Consider the following 22,360-nt stretch of genomic DNA (forward strand, 5'->3'; position numbering starts at 1 on the left):
CCCTCGTACGTCGCTTTCTTATACCCTCCGGTTAGCGTTCCTCCCTCCCAATCGCGGCGCTCGGATCGGATTCTACGCCCGCCTTCACGAGACGAGGCGGCCAATCGCCCGGCCGACGCTCTCCCACCTTCTCCAACCAGAAGGGGGGAGAAAAGCCACAGCCCCTTTATCCAAGCCAATGGCTGCTCGAGCGCCTTTTCTTAGTCAGGGCCTCGGCAGTGCGAAGCGGCCTTAGCGAGTCTTTTTTCGCCCACCCTGTGTGCGGTGGGCGCGGAGAGAGACGCCTTGTTTTACCCTCTTGGCAGCAATTCCCTTGGAGACAAGTAGAACCTGTGCTCACGAGTGGCAGCCGAAGCGAATGTGCCGAACGAGGGAGGATCACGAGTTCGGGCTGCTCCCTTTTTCGCCTCAGGCATTCAATATGACTGGTGCTCAGAGACCTAGGAGCAAGTCAAGGCGTGTTTCGGAGCTTGACCCATTTGGGTAATGCCGCCTTCGCAAATGACTCTTGTTTCCGAAAGCGTGGGGCTGGCGGCCCTGGCTTAGCGTATCACTACTTCACTGCTTTGCCCCTTTTCATCTGGAAAGGGTAGCTGCGCGGTTCGTGAGCATCTCCATCCCAATACAGTACAGCTTCAAATATTACCAATAAAATAAAATAAAATCATTTTGCAGGCGCCATAGTTCAGCGCTAAAGAAGGTTCCAGGTTCAACCCTCCACATGTCTACAGCAGGCTGGAAATATACTACTGTATACATAAACTTAATGGTCTGATTTGGTAAAAGGCAGTTTCCTATTTTCTGGGAATAAATAGCCCGAATGTACAGGCTGATCTGTGACAGCTACATATGCATGTTGTTGTGACGTGGGGTTTGTGATTTCAGCTCTCTTGACAAAACATGCTGGAGGCAGTTCTCTAGTAACAGCTCTTTATTAAAGTGAACAAGACTGAAGACTGAGGAGAGGAAAGCTACATTTATAGGGACAGGGGACTAGCTAGGAAGGGATACATTTTGGAGGGACAATATCAAGCAATCACAGTGCTGCCTTTTGGAGGAAACCAATAAGACAGAGGATCCAAATACAGCAGCTTAAATGAACCAATAGTAGCTGTACCCTCTGGAACCAAAAGGCAGTTACTTTATCCTAATGCAAATACAGACAATAATAATACAGATATAAAATCCTTTGACTCAATACACAACACCCCTCCCCCCCTAGTGAGCACAGCAGACGTAATCCCTCAGGTACTGTGGGGTCCTACAACTTCTACCTGATCTCCTGACAACAGGTGTTGCAGGTTCTGGATTGGGTGTTACCTGTGGTGGAGGGGCTGCTATAGGGGTTTCATCAGGAACAGATGGAGTCCCAGACATCTCAGGGTCCCCGACCTGTACCTCGTCATCATGAGGACTAGCAGACCCTGGTTCATTTGCTGAAGCCCCTGGTGACTGTACCTCTGGACCATTTTCACTCTGGTCTTGCAGCTGTGCGTCATTAGCCAGGGATGAATTATCTGACTCCTCCCTGCTGAGCGCCCGGCGCCTCAGCTGATCTATATGTCTCTTCCAAACTTGCCCATTTTCCAAGGTCACATAATAGGACACAGGTCCACTAGCCCGGGTGATCACACCGGCCACCCACCGCGGACCTCGTGAATAGTTCCTCACCCAGACCAGATCTTCAGGGGCGAGATACCTTGTTGTGTCAGTCTCAGCCTGGGGGGTTGCTCTTGAATTACGGTTTGGCATTTTATCTGGGTGGACATAATCCAGCACCGTTACCAGTCTTCTACCTAAGAGCAGCTCGGCTGGCGACTTGCCCGTCGCAGTACACGGCGTCGCATGCTGCAAAAATAACATTCGCGCAATGCGAGCCGACCAGTTACCCTCCATTAAGCGCGCAATGGATTCTTTGGCTGTTCTTACCATGCGCTCAGCCTGCCCATTGGAGGATGGGTGAAAGGGCGCGGATGTGACCCCTCTTATAAAGTTATCAGCCAAGAATGCCCTGAATTCTTGGGATACAAAAGCTGCCCCATTATCTGATACAATGGTCTCAGGTAACCCGTGGGTAGCAAACAGCTGCCTCAACACCTTGATTACGGCAGCTGATGCCATGCTAGGGACCATCGCCACTTCTAACCATTTGGAATATGCATCAACGATAACCAAAAAGACCTTCCCTTGGAATGGCCCAGCAAAATCTATGTGCAGCCGGCTCCAGGGAGTCCTGGACTGCTCCCACCAGTGGACTGGTGCTCTGGCCACTTCTGGCCGCACCTCTTGGCATGCCTTGCATGTTCGTACCCATTGTTCTATGTTCTGGTCCATTCCAGGCCACCACACATAACATCGGGCTAGCGACTTCATCCTGACCATTCCCGGGTGTCCCATGTGAAGCGTCTCAAGAACCCTGTTTCTCAGTGGTGCTGGGATTATCACCCTATCTCCCCATAGGAGACAACCCTTATGCATGGACAATTCGTGCTGCCTTGTCGCATAAGGCCTGAATTTTTCTTCATGCGGACCACCTGGCCACCCCCTCCCCACCCAAGTGAGCACACGGGAGAGAACAGCATCTTTCCTAGTTTTCTCAGCTATATCCGTAGCTGTTACAGGAGCCCCCGGAAGTGTTTCTAGCATCATAATGTGCTCCGCCGGAGCAGGATCCTCATTGCCCCCGCCAGGAAGGGGCAATCGACTCAGCGCATCAGCATGGCACAACTGTTTCCCCGGCACATGGGTCAAGGTGTACTGGAACCCATTCAGGAATATTGACCAACGCAACATTCTGGGGGAGAGAATTTGTGGCGTTTGTTTGTTTGGGTTGAACAACCCTAACAGTGGTTTGTGGTCCGTTTCAATGGAGAAATGGCGACCGTACAAATAATCATAGAACCTTTTGATTCCGGACACAATAGCCAGCGCCTCTTTATCAATTTGAGCATAGTTGCGCTCTGTGGGCGACAACGTACGGGAATAGAAAGAGATGGGCTTTTCCGACCCATCCGGTTCCCTATGACTCAGCACAGCCCCCAGACCGTATTGAGAGGCATCACATGCCAGGACCAGCGGCTTTGACTCATCATAATGAGCAAGGACGCTCCCGCTACTCAGCATTCCTCGCAAGGAGTCAAAAGCCTTCTGCTGCTCCCGCCCCCATCGCCACACAATCTTTTTCTGCAATAGTCTATGTAATGGTTCAGCTACCGAAGCTTTCTGGGGTAAGAACGAATGATAAAAGTTAATAAGTCCCAGGAATGACTGCAACTCCGTCTTGTTCTGTGGTCGTGGTGCCTCGATGATGGCCTTAATCTTAGCATCTGTGGGGTGGATGCCTGATGCATCAATTTTAAACCCCAAGAAATCCACAGTTGGCACCCCAAAACTGCATTTTTCTTTTTTCAGTTGCAACCCCACCTCCTTGAACTTGAGCAACACTGCACGGACACGCGCAACCAGTTCCTGTGGGTCTTTTCCAGCAATCAAAACATCATCAAAAAATGGCAAGACCCCCGGCAGACCTCTTAACAGGCGTTCCATGAGCCCTTGAAAAATCCCTGGGGCCACACAAACTCCGAACTGTAATCTGTTAACTCTGAACGCCCCTTTATGTGTGACAATAGTCTGTGCTTCCGCTGATTGTGGGGTTACTGGCAGCTGTTGGTAAGCTTGTGCCAGGTCAATTTTGGCGAACACCTTGCCCCCAGCCAGTTTAGCCAACAGATGTGATATGACTGGAATGGGGTATGAGTTTCCCCTGAGTGCCTTATTGATAGTACATTTGTAATCTGCACATATCCTGACTTCCCCATTTGCTTTAAGGGGTGTGACGATTGGAGTCTCCCACTTAGCAGAGTCCACGGGTGAGAGAACTCCCTGCTTGACCAATTTATCCAGCTCTGCCTCGATCTTGGGTTGCAGTGCAAATGGCACTCACCTTGGTTTGAGTCGGATTGGGGCCACACCGGGGTCCAACTCGAAGTCAACTGGGGGCCCTTTATAACAACCCAGTTTTCCATTAAAGAGACCAGCAAATTCCTTGCATAATGCCTCGCTCATCTCAGGGCAGGTTTGGATTGAATTAAGCCCTGAGATACTCAGTCCCAGGGCGGGGAACCAGTCAGTGCCCAGGAGACTGGGGCGACTGCCCTTCGCAATCACCAGTTTGAGTACAGCCTGTTTGTCCCGGAACTGTACTCTCACGGCACACATTCCCATAACATGGATGCGGCCTGCTGAGTACGACTGCAAGGTTGCCGGGAAGGGCTCCAGAGGGGGCAACTTACCCCTGGGGAAGAATGTCTTCGCGGTCTGGTCCGACACGATGGTGAATGCAGATCCGGAGTCCACCTCCATGTCGCACTGCTGACCCTCAATCTTCACCTTGACGTGTGCCTTGCCTTGCGCTGGAAACTGCACGGCCCTCCCGTTGATCTCCGTTACGTAGTGGCAGTCCTTTAGAAAACGAGTTGCTGTGGGCGGTCTGCGATGCTCCAGTCTAGGTGCTCCTGTTGCTCCCGACGCCGCCGATCTACAGACCCTGGCGATGTGACCCGTCTTTCCGCACGTCCGGCACATAGCATCCCTGAAACGACAACTCTTCCGCTCATGGTTTCCGCCACAACCTGGGCAACTGCCTCGGCGATCTTTGTGCACTGTGCAGGCCTGACGCACCAACTCGACCCCACGGACTGGGCTCTGGCTCGGAGTAGCCTCTAGCTCGTCCATGGCATGCGCAACTTCTATCTGTGGCTTAGTGGCCTTGCGACTGGCATCAAGCTCCTCTCTTTCATAATTCTCCGTGGCGGTGGCCTCTTTCAAGGCTGAAGCAAGGGTAACCTCTTCTTTAGCCACGATGCGTCTTCTGGCTTTCTTGCTGCTCAGACCACCAATAAACCGATCCAGGAGAGTCTCTTCCAGATTTTGGAAGCCGCAGTGCTGAGCGAGCTTCCGGAGTTCAGCCAGAAATGTGGATACAGACTCCCCAGCATGCTGCTGCCTCTTATGGAACTCCATCCGCCGGGCCATCTTGGTCTCAGTAGGCGCCAAGTGGCTTGTTAGGCAGGCAAGAATATCTTTGAGAGATGTCTCACTCAGCTTCGCTGGAGCAAGTAATGCCTTGGCCAGCTTGAAGGTCTCGGGCCCACAGTAGCTCAGGAATGTGGCCCTTCTTTTGCTGGCATCGGTGATCCCTTGAGCCACTGCAAAGAACTCGAAGCGTTCGACGTAGTCTTCCCAGGTGTGGGGCTCTGATGGCTGGAAGGGCTCCAATACCCTTGGACTCTCCATTGTCCTAGCGGGCAGGGTCGTCTTCTCAGCTGGCCAGTGAGTCTTGTTCTCAGCTGCAATCCGGACTCTGAGGCAGGGTTGTGTTTAACCGCTCCTCAGCATTCCGGATCCCACCTTCGTCGCCAGTTGTTGTGACGTGGGGTTTGTGATTTCAGCTCTCTTGACAAAACATGCTGGAGGCAGTTCTCTAGTAACAGCTCTTTATTAAAGTGAACAAGACTGAAGACTGAGGAGAGGAAAGCTACATTTATAGGGACAGGGGACTAGCTAGGAAGGGATACATTTTGGAGGGACAATATCAAGCAATCACAGTGCTGCCTTTTGGAGGAAACCAATAAGACAGAGGATCCAAATACAGCAGCTTAAATGAACCAATAGTAGCTGTACCCTCTGGAACCAAAAGGCAGTTACTTTATCCTAATGCAAATACAGACAATAATAATACAGATATAAAATCCTTTGACTCAATACACAACACATGTATTCATTAGTCGTATATGAGCTGAGAAGACTTAATTGGTTGTGTTTTGTAGCATATGCTAGATTAGGGGAAGGGATGTAGCTCAGTGGTCAAACATTTGCTTTGCAAACAGAAGGCCCAGGTCCAATTCCCTGGCATCACCAGGTAGGACTAGGAATGTCCCCTAGCTGAAACATGGAGAGCTGTCACCAGTTAGTGTAGAGATAATACTAGATGGACCACCAGTCTGACTTGGTATAAGGAAGCTTCCTTTGTTCCTAATGTATGTGTGGTTTGCACATGAATTTGTATATGAATTTTAAAAATTGCAAAGCAACCATGCAGGATAATTGTTTGACCAAGTGGCTCAGAGAAGACTGAAGTCTCCTGCATACTATTTGCTGATACAAAGGATGTTTCATGATGAGGAGATACCATAATCATTATGTGCAACCAGTGTTATTTTTCTAGAAAAATTGGTGCCAGTACTCACCATGAAGTTGTTACAGTAAGTGCCACACTTTTTAACCAAAAGAGAGAGAGGTGCCAGTACTGCATACCCTTGAGTGCCCCCTGAAAATAAAACACCATGTGCAACACATAGCTGTACCCACTTACCCATCAACTTTATGGTTTCTCAGGGTGTGAGAGACACATTTGCAGCAATTGAAGGTTGAGAGCATTGGAGCAAACGTGTGCTGTGCCCATACCTTAGGCACTAGTTTTATTGGCAACATAATGTATTCAGCTGACTGCACTAGCATTCACTGAGAGAAACATTCATTAACAGTTCTGTCATCTCATTGTTCCTGGGTGAGGGCCAATTTATGCAAGAGAATAAGCCATGCAGAATTCAGCATTTGGCAATGCAGTTATGTGACTGCTTCTCTACATACCGCACCACAAACCCAGCTCACAACTCAGCCAAACATTATTTATTTACAGTATTTAGACCATTTCTATGCCAGTTGATATACAAAAGTATCACTAAGTGGTTTACAGCAACAAAAATGCTATAACAATACAGTAAGTCCTCAACATACGTGGAGGTTATGCTCCGGAGATCATGCCTAAAGCCAAAATCACATGTAGTCAAAACACACTGGATGCAATGGCAGGTGGGATTGCCAAAGTACTTTTTCCCGGAAGCCCACCCACTTTTTTTTTTTTGCCAAGTGCATAAACCTGAATGCACATAAGTTAAATGTGCATCAGTTGCAGGCTTACTGTAGACAAATGTGAATATAAATGACTAAAAAATATAGACACACCCTCCCCTCTTATCCTCCTGACTCTCGTCCAGGGCACCACCCATCCACCCTAGGTCTCAGATAAAAGAAAGTGCTTCTTCACACAGCACTTAATGGTGACTTATGGAACTTGCTCCGACAGAAGACAGTGCTGCCCATGAACATGGTTGCCATTAAAAGAGAATTGGGCAAATTAATGGAGGATAAGACTACTGATGGTCAGAGGCAGCAATGCTTCTCAATACCAGTTGCTGGAAGCCACGGGAGCTTTTATGCTTGCGTCCTGCTTGGAGGCTTCCCACGGGCATCTGGCTGGTCACCATGAGAACAGGATGCTGGACTAGATGGGCCATTCTGATGTTCTTATGCCTCTTACCCAAGGCCCAAACAAACTTTAAATGTCTCACAAATAGAAGGGTTGCTGCTGACATCACACTACTCTCTCTAGGCTTGCTTTTTATAGGCAGGCACCAAGGTGGATGGAGTGTTCCATTTAGCAACCAGCTTCACTCCTCACACCCAGTTTCAGATGCAGCAGGTTTGGTGAGTTTCTCAAGAGTTCTAAGGATAGCAAATAGGACACCCCTCTCCACATAGGTCTATGCACACCTCTCCACCAGTTGTTGTTTTTAAACCAACATTTCCCTCAGTTAATTTCCCATGTGCAACTAAAAATAAAAAAAATCACAAAGCTATTTTGAACCTTTATAGTGACACAACTGTTTTGCTAGATGCTGAATTCATGTAACCCTACACTGTATCTTCTAACTTGGTTGGAAATTATTCCTGATTCAGTATTTCTGAATTTATTATATGTTGTCACTCTTTCTCAAAGAAGCTCAGAGTAGTGTGGTGGATTTCTTCAATAACCACACCGTTGTGATGTTTAAGGCAACTTTAGTCATAACAGCAGCTGCTGGGGAACCCACAAAAATGGAGTTCACAGGGGTGTGTTGTTGTTTAGTCGTTTAGTCGTGTCCGACTCTTCGTGACCCCATGGACCATAGCACGCCAGGCACTCCTGTCTTGCACTGCCTCCCACAGTTTGGTCAAAATCACAGGGGTGTACCGAGGGTCAAGGAGAGAACTGCGCCTCCCACTGCACTGGAGTTGGGGGGAAGCTGCTGTGGGGCCTGTGTGGGGTGGTGAGCAGGCAGGGGGGTGCCACTGCAGGTGACAGTGCTACAGCAGGTGAGGCAGGGCAGTGACAAATTTTACTAAAATAGGAGGGGGAAGAGGAGGAGAAGAAAGAGGGGGATAAATAAAAAGAAGGAAATAAAGAGTGGGGTGGGGGGAGAAGAGAAGAGGATAGAGGAATGAATGAGAAAGGGAGAGCCAGCAACAAAAAGATGTGTGCAAAAAAACAAAAAGCAAAGAAACAGAAGAAGGGTATCTGGCAAAGGGAGCAGGGGCAGAAGCTTTTATGGACCGGAGGAACCACTTGATGCTCCTTTATTTTTACTTTTATTTAGAAGTGAATCTATCTGTTGAATGTGTCAGTGGTGCAGCTAAGTGATTCTAGAACGTGGACTTAATGGTCCTAATGCCCTCACCACCGTCATGGCTGTGTGTATTGTTTCAAGTGAAGTGAAGCACAGAATTAACCTCTCCCCTCCCCCACTCCTGCCTCATGATTCCATGCTTTTTAACTTATTCTACATTCCTGATATGTCACAGCAAACAAACATTTGCCAAACCAGAAAAAAATGGGGGAAAGGGATACTCTAAGGCTCCTTGCTAAGGGAGCAATGGGCACAAAGGACCCTAGGTGTGCCTCTGAAATTACGGTATACCTATCTTATATAGCTGCATTCTTATGCCTTAGCTTTGCACATGCGTAGGAATTAAGTACCGTTCTCATCAGAGCTGTATGCTAAGTTCAGCTACATATACAGGGTGCCCACTCTCTATGAAACTAGCTGAAGTCTGAGTTTTTCCTGCAGAAACATTCTTGACGCATTCACAATACAGTCTGACTAAGCAGATTATCCTATCAATATCTGTTCACACACTCTTTTATATCTCTTCCCATATACTGTAGGCTATCTATCAAAGCAAATGATGTGCTAATGCTTGACACCACATACTGTATACAAGAGCCTTAATCAATTAGGAAAAGCTGTCATTCCCTAACCCTGTATGGAAAATAAGTGGCACAGCTGGGTAATTTTAAATTCTGGACTTGATGGTCTTACTTGTGGGGAGTTGGGGACACACTGTAGACCAGGGTCTTTTTGAATGACTGATGAAAGTGAACAACTAGATCTGTTGTGAAATAAAATAAGCAGAAGAAAGAAAAGCCTTATCCTGAGCCTATAACCTTTGGTCCCCTATACATTTATGACCTAATATCCTCCAGGCAAGCAAAACCATAAAACAGGTAAAAATATACAGTACATTGTACTAGATACAGGTTGTTTCTCAACAGAATGCTTTCTTTTGGAGGTGGGGGTTGAGAAGTGGAAACCAATGTATTAAATAACCCGCATATGGAAGGTACCAACCACTGATGGCAGGAAACCATTCCACAAGTATGCATCCAGAAGGCGTTCACAGTGCATCCTCCCATTCATCTAATACCACAGCTCACTGGCTTAGGCAGGAAGTATATATGCTAGCAGCAACAAGCTCCAGGACTCCTTCCTCAGGCTTGGATCCCCTGACTGGCAGGTAAGCCCTTTTTTCTTGGTTGAACAGGGTCGGAAGGAATGTTGTTCCAGTCATAAGTAATCCAGTTCCACAACCCTGCAGGAAGGAGGCATGCAAGGTTACAGGAAGCAAGACTGTGAAGAACACAAAGTAAAATGGCAGGCAGGGGATGAATCCCACACATCACTCCAGCATCCTGCTGTCACCATGGCCAACCAGGTGCCTAAGGTATAGCCTGTAAGAAGGACCTGATTGCAGCAGTGCACTCTCAACTTCTGATTTGTAAAACAAGCAAATGTTCTTATTGAATAGCCTCAATGATGTTGTTTTGAAAACTAAAAATAGGAATAGGGTTGCCAAACTCTATGTTGCACCAGGGCTCTTGTGCCTGTGAAAACTATGTGGCAGCAGAGGAACACTGCCTGCATTCTGCATCCTGGCATTCTCAAGCTAGGATATTTACATGTTTGTTAAACTGTTCACAAAGTTACGGGAGCCTACAGAATTAAGGTGGCATTACCCCAAAGGAAGTGCTGGAGTCACACTGGCCATTGCTGTTGTTAGTCTAGTTGTCAGTCTGCAGTCTTCTGAATTGCACTGGGAGTGGAAAACATCCTTGCTCTTGTCCTTGTTGGAAGGCTGCCTGGGAAGAGATGAGACACTGGGACAGTAAGGAGTAAAAGTTAGTCAACAACCTCAGCATGCTTAGGCTTTGTAGGCGACAATGAGCAAGTAACTGAGATAATGCTGCCACCCAAGTGCTCTTCCCTTGCCTCCTCCCTACTTCTTGGGTGGTATTCCTCAATGCCACTATTCAGAGCTCTGTTTGTTATAAATATATAGATATAATACTTTCCAGTAACGTATAATGACCTGTGTTGGAACTCTTGTCTGTTCTTTCTGTTTGTGCTGCTCTATATGGCCATGTTCTCTTACCCAGCGCCAAGGCAGAAAGAGCCATGGCTGTTTGGTCAGCAGTAGCAATGGAAAGAATGGCTGGTGTTTGCTCCTGTAACAATCTTGTCCTCGTCCAGGCAACAGCACTGAAAGATAAAATCACCTTGTAGTTCTGCAGTCCTGTGCAGAATCAATCAATCTCATTGAAATTAATGAGACTTCCCAGTAATCACACAGGATTACAATGCATGTGAGACTTTTATTCAGTTGGAAAAAATTCATGAGGGAGCATTCCCTACTTGACAGCTATAAAATGTGACTCTCTCACAAATGGTTGATAACATCTGATACTGGTTTCTTTGTGATTAAGTGTACACAAAATGTGATGGTAGAATGAAAAAAATATAGTGGCAATTATTCTCTCTCACACTGTGTGTGTATGTGTTCTGCTTTCAGCTCAGTAGCTAACGGCAATAAAACTTTTGAAGTAACTACTATGGAGGCAGAAATAGGGAAAGTATTTTATAAAAGGAGACTGAATGAAGGGCCAGCTCCAGGTATGGACAGAATTATGGGTGTTCAACTCAACTTCCTTTCAAGAGAAGGAAGTTGGTCTTCATCAGGCTGACACTGAGGCTGAACTCCCTGTGGGCTTGGGCAAAAAGGTTGATGAGTCTCTCTGTGGAGCTTCCTCAGAGTGTGCTGTCAAGGCTGCATCATCTGCAAACAGTATCTCTCAGATACGAACCCACCACGCTCTTGTCTTGGCATGGAGATGTGCCAGGTGAACAGATCCCTGTCGCTACTTGAATACAAGTATATGTCTTCTTGCAGGTTGTATGCTTGTAGTTCACAAGAGCCTCACCACTTTGCAGCGATAACAGGCTCGGTGTCCTTTATGCCAGCCTCAAACCAGTTGGGGCTCTGCCGCTCTCTTTTTGCCAAAAGAAGGCATAGCTATGTTGTAGGTTGCCTCTTTGATGTGGTTTCTTCAACCTGTCTCTAGTGCTCAACCATCAGTAACGCTTGTTCAACAGGATCAGAAAAGCATCCACAAAGTTCAGGTATGACTCTAGTGGCAGTGTTAATTTGAGACCACATTTTCTGTTTTGTGCTATAGGTCCTCTTTGGCTGGAGACAGATCTTGCTACCGTATCTGCCAAGGACTGATCTTTGTCACAGTGGGCACTGTGATAGCTCCGTGTAACACAAACACAGTTCAGTGCCGATCACCTGGTGACAATGAAGCCCAGCTGGTGCCAGTAACCTGACCTTGGCTGTCTCCAGGATACTCACCATTTTGCCTTGGTAGAGAAGAACATGCCACCCAACCACCTTAGGATCTCTATGCTGGATTTGTGTAGGGTTTACTCCTTGGCCTTTTCTTCTCCCAAAAATGTCCTACAAGGCAGCGGGTGGAGTTCATTTTTCAGAATTTATTCCCAAAATGTTTCTCATGAATGAATATAGCAACAAGGCAGCACAGGTTTAATAAACCACCTTATTGACTGTTGGACCCTCTCTTGGTCCCGTCCGCTCAATCTGCTGGAGCCTGCCTTTACCGAGGGTTTAAGCCCCTTTGGCTATCCTTACCTGGTTTAGCTGGCAACTCAAAGACATTTCATGGGGTGTGTGAGGGGGGGCTGTAGGGCATCACGGGGGGTGCTGGGTGTCACTGGAGGCTGCAGAGCAGCAGGGGAGCTACAGGGTGGCATGGGGATTTGCTGGACGCTACAGGGCAGGTGGCATCCCTCAAAGCACCAGCTATGGAAGTCTTGGTGATGTTTCCCAAAAAAAGCTCAAAAACTTTTGCAGATCCCCTAAAGAAAGCTCAACAACTCCCCGCCAAAGTTCCGCCCCAGGCACCAGCAGGGGTTGCTATGCCACTGGCAGAGTGGGAACTGAAAGTGGATGAACTACCCCAAAAGGAGCAAAATCTGCCCCCCCCACCATCGGTACTGCCGCTCCCCTAACATCCCATGCACAATTGTATATTATACAGTGGTTTTTTTACCAGAAAAAGGTGTAGGAACTCCCACATTTTTTGATGGAAAACAAATAAATTGTTGAGCTTATTTTAGGGGGGGCACTTTTTTGCGGGGGAACAGTTCTTTGCCTGATTGTCCCACCGCCAGCATCACTGCGACCGCATTACGAGCGGCATGCAGCCCAAAGCCTCCATCATGCAGCTCTGGGTGCCGTGCCACTGAACAGCTGCTGTATGCTACAAAGAGGTGCCGGAACACATCAAAGAGGTGCCGGAACTCAGTTTGGGTGAGTCCCGGCTGAAAAAAAAAGTCCTGCTCTTATAGTAGAATAACTGAGTAAAAGAGACCTGGAACAGAAAATTCAGCCGAAGGCTATTGAGAAGCTGGTAGTTGCATGAATACAAACTGTGTTTCCAGTATGAAGCAAAGTGCCTACTAGTCATAAGTATCACAAAGGAATTCCTGCTGAAAATCATGAAATGACCATGACAGAGGCATAATCCAGGCCTTGTCTGTATCTCAACATGCATTGATGGCAAAAGTCACAGATTGAAAACTGCAAAATCGTGAAAGAAAGCATAAAAGATCTAGCAGAGTATATTTTGTGACTCAGTTCCTGCCTCGGGCTCTTAGAACAGGTTTCACCAACATGGCACTTGTGGGCACCAGTGTCCCCACCAATACCTCCTATGGCACCTACAAAAGGTTTCCGTAAATATCCCCACCCCCCAAAATCCACAGTGCATGAGATACTGTTTGCTTTGGCTGCCTAGGGCTGCAATCCTATATATACTGTCAGTCCGCAACTTAGTGCATTTAACTTGTGCACATTCAACTTTACACACATTGCAAAAAAATAAAATATGAAAGGTGTGGGTGTTCCAGGAAAAATGACTGGCAATCCCACCCACCATTGAACCCAATGGATTTTGACCATATGCAATTTTGGCTTTAGGTGGGATCCCCAGAATGTAACCCTCACCCCGACGTAATTTGTAGGCTTACTGTACTGATTTACTAGGAAGCAAGTGAGCATAGGATTGCAGTCTTTCAGTGCCTGCTTATTCAGAAGTAAGTCTCATTGTGTTTAATGAGGCTTACTACCTACCGTAGCAAAGTGTAGTTAGTATCAGTCCTTTTGTTCTAGAAAAATAGGTGCCAGTACTCACCATGAAGTTGTTACAGGAGTGCTACACTTTTTAACAACAACCAAAAAGAGGTGCCAGCACTGTGTACCCCTGAGTACCCCTTGGGGAAAAAGCAGTGGTTAGGATTACAAACTTCATCTGTCTAACATGCCCTGCACAAGCCCAACTCTCCTTGTTGTTTTGCTCAACATCCAGTGTGAAGATGATTTCTGGAGAATTCAAAAGCTTGCGGAGTACTTTGTGAAATGTAGGTGGTCCCAATAGAGATTATCCCCCTATTGTGGCTTTTTGAGCGCCCTCCCCCCATTGGACCTTACGATTTTTGTATGTTACTCAGTTATCTTTTCAAGTCAGCTGACACCGCTCTACTTTGCTGTAAGTACAAAGTCCATCACAGGCGAAACATAGACAAGAACAAAGTAGAGATTTTCATGGAGAAATACTTGACAGCTACCAAGCCATGGCCACTGCTACTACCTGGATTCAGTCCACACTACTTATTTTGATAATTTGCTTAGACAGGAGGAATATCTGATTTCCTTGAAATCTACAATAGCCTCCACTTCTCCCCAGAAACCTTAGAGGAAAGCATACTTTCTCCTGCTACCTATTGTAGAAATTTCCAGAATTGTTGCTCCCCACTCACAAGTTTCAAGCATAACAAATATAGAGAGAAAGACTGTGAAATTAGTTTCCTTGTGCAACAATGCAGGGCTATATTGTAGACTGCAAAGTGAGAGGGAAGACAAGCTAGCCAGCCAAGACAAGTCCTCCGCTACACTGCTGCCATCAAGTGGCTATCTCTATTTTTCTCTGGCTGCTTCCATTAAAACAGTGTTCTACCCTTCTAGACCAGTGTTTCTCAATCTATGGCCAGGAAACAACAGTGGGAGTCAGCCGTAGTCCCTCTTTGCTTGCATGCCCATCTTCTTACAGCCTCAGCAACAGCTACCCCCATGCACAGTGCATAGGCATGTGTGCAAACACTAGGACTTGGAAAAGAGAGTGATATTGCAGCACCGGAAGTTGGAAAAGGAAGACAAGGAAATAAAAGCTGGACGGACAGTGTGGCCGACCAAATGTGAGGGAAGGGGGGGGGGACAGAAAAGAGGGAGACGTAAGTGATGATCCAACTAACATGCCTTGCAGCAACACTTTCATGACTGTTTGCCAAATGTGGACAGGTCTCCCAATTAAGACCCTGCATTCTGTGATACCTGATATACTTTATCTTTAGCCCTTGGCGATTTCCTCTTCAACAATGAAGTCCAGTTACTTTGCCTAGGCTCCAAGGATTTTTATTATTATGCCTCTGTTCCACTCCCTCTTGCCTGCCTCAATATGTGGGTTTTTTTTTAAAAAAAGAAATCTTTAATAACATTTTATTTGTATTCTTTTAAATATACAAGGATATTTTTTGATGGTTATGATCCCATTTATACGGGTAGAGTGAAAAGCCGCAGATCAGACTGCTAAGGACAGGGTAAAATGTCTTCTGCCATTGGTCTGTCTAGCTCATTATTGTCTCCACTGATTGGCAGTGGCCCTCCAGAGTTTCAGCCATACTTTTTTCAAAGTCTTACCTGGAGATGCCCGAAACTGAACTCAAGACCTACTGCATGAAATTACATGATTTGTCATACAGCTATGCCATTCCTTGTTAGTAGATGAATGGTCTCCAATCCAATTTGACCAAAACCAACCTTCATACCCCCCTTCAGCATACTGGATATCAATACATTTGAAATTAAATACGTTACTTGGATATAAGTAGAACTGCCCTTTGAATAACTATCAATAAGACTGGCTTGATAAACCTAACTCTTGACTTTCAACTGCAAATTGATTAATTTCAGTAAGCATGCATCTTAAAAAGACTAACAGCAATTATTATGGCTTGAGTATTCATGGTCTTCCCACTTCATCAGTCCACAAAAGCTTGTTCCACACTCATTGTTAGTTTTTTGTTGTAAAGTGGCAATCCCACTGAAATTCATCTACTTTACATTAGTACTGGAAAATGTGCAATTTCCATTATTGAGAGAGAAAGAAAGAAAGAAAGAAAGAAAGAAAGAAAGAAAGAAAGAAAGAAAGAAAGAAAGAAAGAAAGAAAGAAAGAAAATGAAACCTAGGAAATCCCAGCAGGTGGCACTCTTTGCCTCTCTTAGTGCCAAATTCTGTTTTTCATTCTTTGCAGTACAAATATACCACCCATCCCACTGGATTATATCTGAGAGGCAAAAAAGAGTCTAATAAATCCCAAACTAACAAGAGCAATCTCAGTGTTTGAGATTGGAGAATAAATGTAAATATATTTACCAGTACATTTCAGACCACCTCCAACATGGTTCATGGAACAACAGGCCCATTCACCAGGTGAAAGCTCCCAAAGGTGCCTGAGTGGTGTGCTTGAAAGGCAGAAGATCAGCACAAACTCTAGGATGGAAATACGTCCTCCTATTTGACAGAATTTGGAGAGAGTAGAAAGTAATACAGGAAGTATCCAGAGATGTGATTGATGCTAGTCTAAGTATCCCAGTCCACAGATGTGCACATACAGAGGGGCAAGGATCTAAAGATTTACATGCATGAGTGTGCCTTCCATGAATGAGATAACTCTTTTCTATTCATGGAAGGGACTGAGAGCCAGTAGGATCCTCACTCTCCATGAGGCTATTTTGCAGGTTCCTGCTGTAGCTCCAGGGGCTTACTAGCATTGCAAAGGTAAGGAGGACTTGACAAAAAATTGCCTACTGCCTTCCTCAATTGCAGGTCAGGATCAAACACAGTGCATTCTACACACACACACACACACACACACACACACACACACACGTTGCTCAGATTCTACTTCTCATTGTGGCCTCTGATTTTCCTCTAAAAGGTGACGGTCAGGGGACCCTCTAGAGTGGCATTCAAGTTGGCAGATATGACTTGGCACATGTGAAATGGCCTGATTGGATCCTGGTCATAGTTGTCCTTCCATCACCACCCTGGTTCTTAATTCTACTGCCTTGGCAGCACTAAGAACTAAAACTCTTTTTTAAAAAACAAACAAGAGAGAAATAAAAGTAGTGTAAAATTGTTGGAGTTCAGTGTTAAAAGCAGATGTGGCAAAAACCAGTGAAAAAAGGTGTGTGTGTGTATCTTCTGTGTATTCAATGTATTTACTGGATTGTGGTTCATGTTCCTCAAGCAATCTTCTAATAAACTACGCTGCAATCTGAAGCTCTAACACTTCTGTATGAGCAGGGGCTTCCCCCTTGATGTTACAAGACAGAAAAACCACAGAACCAATTGCTTAACAGTGAAACCACAGAGAAAGAGAAACAGCAGCCAAAACCAAGCTCCAACTCCAATCAAACACCAGTGAAGTAACAGTGACTTGGGTTTCCAAAGAAACTTGGTATCTTCCAGGGTTATTAAACAGAGTCAATGAGTTCCTGAATCAGTAATACATATATATTAAATTAGTCAAATGAAATGATTGCATATCTTACTCTTAGCTCTTCATTTCTTCACTGATAGAAATGACTAGTTATACTTGCAAATAATATTGCATCATTCTGCTTGATGAGCCCATATAAGCCATCACAATTATAACTGCAGCCCAGTGAAGTCTTTGAGTTTGCACTTTCATGATTTTCTTGTTCATCACAGCTGCCTCCTCCTACCTGCCCTCTGCCAGCTAAAACCCAAATCATTCTTTGAGCTCAAGGGTGGGGAGTGGTGGACTGTGGTAGCTTAGCAGAAGGAGCAACTGAGTTGAAGGGATAACTGCCACATGTCCATGCACAAACTTTGCTCCAGATTTTGTGTGTGTGTGTGTGTTTGTGTGTGTTTGCTTACACTATATATTGAGAGGCAGGGCAGAAGGATGAAATATTGTAAATGAAGATGTGTTAGTCTCACATACTTTATGTCTTTGGCTTGGGGAAAAGACACCCTCTTAAAAATAATAATCTTAACTTGTCACGAATCAAGGGTAACTTGTGAATAGTGAAGAGACTGAAACACATAAAAGTATACAAATATATCATAGCACTTAGAAAGTATTATATAAGAGAATGTAGGTTGACAAATTGAATAATTTAAGTTATCCCATGATTTAGTCAGTGCTTTTCCTTAGGCGACAGCACAAAGCAAGGTCACGAAGAGTCAGCAGGCTGCCTGCCTGGGTGTGTGGAGTGGCTCTAGAATCTAAAAGCACAGCCTCCCATACAGTCTTGTTGGCTTGCCATGTGGGGCAGCAGAATAAAGGAAGGTCTGAAGGCACTCTAGCACTGAAAATGTCTGACAGATTTATGAACTTCTATCCTTTCTTTGCTGAGCCTTGAATCAATGGGTGAGGGTGAGTAAATTTTGGTGTGTGTGTGTACACACACACACACACACACAGAGAGAGAGAGAGAGAGAGAGAGAGAGTTCTGGAATGCATCCTTCATGTATCAGCATCTAGAGATATTGTTGGATTACAATTCCTATCATCAATGGCCATGCTGGCTGGGGCTGATGGGAGAATGAGTTCAACTACGGTATATATACAGGTTCCCCATCTTTGCTGTAAATATAGATTTAAAGGATGCATGGGGTAAAAGTACAGACCTTTACAATATAAAGATTTTTCACTTCCACAGTGAGAATACAAAAACCAACATTTCACACACTTGTTCCAACTCTTCAGAGAAATATAGAAAGTGCTATGTGCTAATTACAGGTTTCTATTATCAGGATATTACTAGTTAGTACCGTAGCTATTCCATATTGGTCATTGAGTGGATGAACACATGCAAACAACTATAACAGCAAAATAAATATTATAAAGGACAGCTGCCCACCATTCCAGGATTAAGGCTGCACTCCTTCTAGAGGAAAGTCCTATTCAACAGAGTAGGACTCTTGAGTAAACATGCCTAGAATTTAGTTGCATGTCATTAAAAACTTTTTTAACAGACCAATCCATGCTGCTGTAATACTATTTATTACAGTTTTCTACATTCCTTTTGGACTATTATCAAAACATCCTCTGGTCTAAACTACTGACTATAATATAAAGGAGTCACATGCCTAACTAGTGTTGCCTTGCCTCCATTTATAAAAGAGGGCTTTCCTTTCTTGCTTTGATAGGTTTTAACAGTTATAAGTCAATTTAGTACCACAGTCACACGATAAGGGCAGTTATCCTATTCCTGGCATACACACAGTTGACTGAATGACGGTGATGTAGCAAGTATGTTGTCACCTCTCCTGATGTCAGCTTCAGCTTCCCTAGCATGAGGGATTTTACCCTGAGCCAAGGATAGCAAACCTGTCACTCTCCAGATGTTGTCAGATGGCACAGCCAATGCTCAGAGATGATGCAAATTGTAATTCTACATCTGGAGGGCAACAGGTTAGCAACCCTTGTTCTAGGCACAATAAAAGAGAGTGGTTTTTATTTTTGAGAACTAAGCTACAACCTCCTCCTGGCAACCAAGGAAGTTCCTAATCCACTTGAATTTGAAGGGGAAAGCTTGGATTTATCCTAAAGATTTACTCAACTTCCTTCCATCAAAGGCAAAATAGAGAAGAGGTCAGCATGTTCCTCTTTCTAATGTCCCGTTGCTAATTAGGTAATTAGGTAAATTACAAATATATCCTTGCCACTACAATTTTTAAAACAGATTTGCAAAATGCTTTTTTCATCCCTTCTCTGTCCTCCTTATTTTGTGTTTGTATATAGTATTATATGCACATGCTTGCAAAGCACCATTGCTTTTAACCAGGCATCCCCAAACTTCGGCCCTCCAGATGTTTTGGACTACAATTCCCATCTTCCCCGACCATTGGTCCTGTTAGCTAGGATCATGGGAGTTGTAGGCCAAAACATCTGGAGGGCCGCAGTTTGGGGATGCCTGCTTTTAACTATATATCCTTCTCAGAACTCAATTACAACAATCATCGAAGAACCAGCATTAGAAGAATAGTCTTACTGGGTGAAAATCTAAAGGGAGCCAGGTTTTCAAGCTTGGAGATTTCTGAAAGTCAGACAATGTGGAGATTAGACATATGGACTGCAAAAGGGTAATATTACTAAACGTATACTGTACTGTATAAGATTCTCAGCAAAGGCAGCTACAGTCTGTAAACATAAATTGATGGCCAATCTCTCCTTCACTACCAAAAAAGGAGCTACCTTGCCCTCTTTTTAAACCTTAGGCAACTCAATGTGGCAGTAAGTTCAGGACTATGCCTCAAAGGTCCTGGGTCAACCAGAGCTGGCCAAGTATTCAGTTATATCATGCATAAGAGCAAAGTAACTGCACCTCAGCTAGGTAACATGGCAGATTTAAATTGTAAAAAGCAGCCTAGACAGAATATATGTGTATGCTCTCTGTGGGTGACAGACAGGGTTTAGCCACAACAAACTAAATATACACATATTCCAATTGGAACTGACAGCTTTGTAGGCTCACAAAATGGAATTTGAACACTGTAAAATGCCAACAGCCATGTCAGTCACACCAAGATCATCACACTTCTCATGTCAGATTTCTTGGAATAGAATAAAAACCAATTTTGTTGTGGTGGGGGAGAAGGCAAGAATATTTTTGTGCCATAACTGTTATGGATATGCAAGTTTGCTACATATCATGATAAGGTAAAGGTAAAGGGACCCCTGACCATTAGGTCCAGTCGTGACCGACTCTGGGGTTGCGCGCTCATCTCGCATTATTGGCCGAGGGAGCCGGCGTATAGCTTCCAGGTCATGTGGCCAGCATGACAAAGCCGCTTCTGGCAAACCAGAGCAGCACATGGAAACGCCGTTTACCTTCCCGCTGTAGCGGTTCCTATTTATCTACTTGCATTTTGACGTGCTTTCGAACTGCTAGGTTGGCAGGAGCTGGGACCAAGCAACGGGAGCTCACCCCGTCACAGGGATTCGAACCGCCGACCTTCTGATCAGCAAGCCCTAGGTTCAGTGGTTTAACCACAGCGCCACCTGGGTCCCACATATCATGATAGGATCAGTTTAAACATGTGTTACTATCCATTTAATGAGCATTAACACCACACAGTTAAGAATTTTCAGGATAGTATTGTTTATTACTGCTCCCAAAGCTGAATAAAACAGCACAAGTGGGAGAATCCATATTGTGGAATGATTTAGGAATAACCCCATATAATACATGATTTAGTGTTAATTATTGTTCATTGCAAAATGTAAGAATGCCACCTATCACCTATCATGTTCAGTGATTTAGAAATGAAAAACAGCAAAAGAAAGCAAATTTTGCCTCACAATGTGATTTTAAGCACTCTTACATGGAAGGAAGTTCCATTGAAATCTATATACCTTACTGCTGCCTCCATATAGGAATCCATTTGTGTGCAGTGGTTCTTCACATAGTCTGAATTTTCTCCACGTTGTTGCAAATATATAAATGGAAAACAAGGGAAAGGCCTGCAAGGCTCAGAGAAAATAGTTAGAACCATGCAACAATGTGTTGTACATAAATGTTTCATCACATAGGGACAGCTGTCACATGGAATAATTTAAAGTGGCCTCTATGATGCAGAACAAAGGAAATGTATAACTACCCCCTGAAGGCCCTTTCTTCCCTCAAAAAAAACAGCTTGGGGGGTTGCAATTTAGATTGTTGAAGTGGCAAGGGAAGATTATTTATTATAATCATTAATATCTCACACTTCAGGATACAAACCCTTCCTAAGCAGCTTGCAACTAATACTGATATACAGTACTTGTTTTTTTGGAGAAAAGAAACAATAAGCAACATCAACATCTAGCAAGCCATAAGGATCCTGGCCAGGTGGTGGAGGAGGGGGGCATTCCAGGTGGAACAGGAATCTGCTCTTACTGTCTTATTTGCTTGTCTCACTTACTTTCTTGGGATCCTTTCCACAGGAAAGTAGGTGGTAATTAGCCATGTAAGATGGGTGAGAGGGATAGCCTAGGCCCGCCGCCCTAGGAGCTGGAATAGCAAAGTGCGGTGGCTTCTTCACCTGCCCATCTTGCTCTCCTTTGCTTCCCATACCTCATGCTGTAATTCTCCCCTGCAGATTGCAAATGTGTGTTTGTGTGATGAAACAGGTCACCTGGAATCTTGTTAAAGTAGATAGTGTGTTGGGGAGTGGCTGTTGCAACAGAAAAGCACCATGCTCTCTCAAACCTGCTTTTCCATACAGGAATGGACTGTTGGGTTAGGTTACTTATATTTGCACACAATGATCCTTACATTCAGGGAACAATCAGCAACTCAGCAACTCATCTTGGGAGACAGTGCAGAAAGCTTGATGAAATCCTGAAAAGATCTCCACTTAAAAGTCTTGTTAGAAGAGAAGGGTCTTTAGTAGGCACCAAAAAGACAACAGGGATGTCACCTGTCTGTTTAATAAGGGGAGGGAATTGCAAAGGGTGGGTGCCATAACACTATAAAGTTAACAAAACAAAATTGAATATTACAGATACATTGTAACATGTCAAATATTTTGGGTTTTGTGAAGAATATGCCTTGTTACACTAGTATTCAATAAACATTACTCAATTCCGTCTGAACACAAGTTTTTGCTTTCTTTATTTCACTCTTAAATAGTAAAGTACTTACAAAAATCTCCAGAGGCCCTGTTAAGTCTGTTAGGGTAAAAGTGTATTGAAGCATGTTATGGATTAAA

The 22,360-nt window shown here is 44.8% G+C and overlaps 1 long non-coding RNA gene across 2 annotated transcripts; it reads right to left on the reverse strand.

Moving 5' to 3' along the window:
- Positions 1–5,590: 5,590 nt before the first annotated feature.
- On the reverse strand, positions 5,591–11,661 carry LOC132591999 (uncharacterized). 2 transcript variants are annotated; one of them, XR_009557480.2, is made up of 3 exons: positions 10,528–11,661; positions 10,175–10,315; positions 5,591–9,750 (listed from the first exon to the last, which is right to left on the reverse strand). It is a non-coding gene; the product is annotated as an uncharacterized LOC132591999 (long non-coding RNA). The 2 variants fall into 2 exon arrangements; XR_015949576.1 differs by having other exon boundaries at positions 5,591–9,788.
- Positions 11,662–22,360: the final 10,699 nt, after the last annotated feature.

Source organism: Zootoca vivipara, chromosome 4 (genome assembly GCF_965207765.1).
Source record: "Zootoca vivipara chromosome 4, rZooViv2.hap1.1, whole genome shotgun sequence".
NCBI classification, from domain to species: domain Eukaryota; kingdom Metazoa; phylum Chordata; class Lepidosauria; order Squamata; family Lacertidae; genus Zootoca; species Zootoca vivipara.